This window comes from Papaver somniferum, chromosome 7 (assembly GCF_003573695.1).
Source record: "Papaver somniferum cultivar HN1 chromosome 7, ASM357369v1, whole genome shotgun sequence".
NCBI lineage: Eukaryota > Viridiplantae > Streptophyta > Magnoliopsida > Ranunculales > Papaveraceae > Papaver > Papaver somniferum.
The window spans coordinates 32,671,724-32,673,016 of record NC_039364.1 but is presented as its reverse complement, the minus strand read 5'-3'; the positions used below and the strand labels follow the sequence as shown (position 1 = coordinate 32,673,016).

The window sequence follows — 1,293 nt, the reverse complement described above, 5'->3', positions numbered from 1 at the left end:
GTAGTTTTACTTATTAAATAAACTTGCTAACATCCCCGTGCTTACCGTAAAACATGTTACCATCTCGAAATGAACCACCGTAAGATCATGGGTCAATATGTCCTTGTCTTCTCCACTTACTTATATTAGTAATATTACGCTGAGGAAGAGGAAGAGTTGCAGCAAGAATAATCAAGAAATTAGAACCTTAAGGCAATTCCCTGGATCCTTAATAAGTTCGCCTCTTCCACACGCCTTAAAACTTTACCAAGGCATGAAACACTAAAATAGATCCTCCATAGAACCAAATGTACGTAGTAAGAGCAATTTCTACTGTAGTATCATCTTTGAAGGTCAAACATAGGGCTGGTCTCACTTGCATTTAGGGCAAAAATTCTTCTCCATAAACCATTGTCTGAGGCAGTCTGTATATATGGTATTCATGACCACACTTCAGAACGGAAACTCTATCCTGGTGCTCATACTCAACCTGACAAATAGTGCAGATTCCAGTTTCGTCATTCACATCTTTAGGCATTAAACTTTCAATAAGAAACCGTGCCTTCAAATCATTTAAAATGGCTTTTTCTGATAACCCAAATTTATGGCTGCAGATTTCTTTTCTCCAATTTATAATAGTTCCTCATATGCCAGGTCCTCAATATACATCATATGTGTTCTGCTGTCTTGGTTACTAGAATTGTTGGTGCTATTCATCAGAATCCCCGTAAGGATATTATAAGCTGTATTGTCTGAGAAGCTCCTAGCTTCATTTCTTCTTGCCAGATCTCTTGAAGAAGTACCATGATGTTTATTTAATGTTTGATAAATTGTGGTAACACATGATTATAATGTACATGAAATACTCTAGTCAATCTCAGCAGATGGAAAATCCGACATCAAAGTTTTGTTATTGGATTTATCAATTTAACCACATCACCACCAGCCCCACCCCTCAAACAAACATAAGGAGCACTGGGCAATTACTAACATATAGCTAATACTCGGAGTCCCCTTCTTACATTACGGGTGATGTAAAAGCGATTTTATGATGTGATATATCTTATAGCTTTCTTTATCTTTATGCTCTTTAGTGATGTGTTACAGTTTTGTTTATCTTGACGCTTTCTATATATATTTGGTCCGACTTGTCATGTTCAATTGTTTCAATGTCCGAGTACAGTGAATTGCTTTTCTTTCAAATTCTGTCTTGATTTTGATTTTTTCACTATTCAGCAGTTTCATGACAGTTTTGGCTTCCAATTTTGGTTCATCTTAACACTCTTTTATGTACATTCTGTTCGATTTGTAAGT

General features: G+C 36.0%; 1 non-coding gene across 1 annotated transcript; it reads left to right on the top strand.

The window, feature by feature from the left end:
- Positions 1–966: 966 nt before the first annotated feature.
- LOC113300850 lies at positions 967–1,035 on the top strand. The gene has a single exon (XR_003335959.1). It is a non-coding gene; the product is annotated as a small nucleolar RNA snoR60 (small nucleolar RNA).
- Positions 1,036–1,293: the final 258 nt, after the last annotated feature.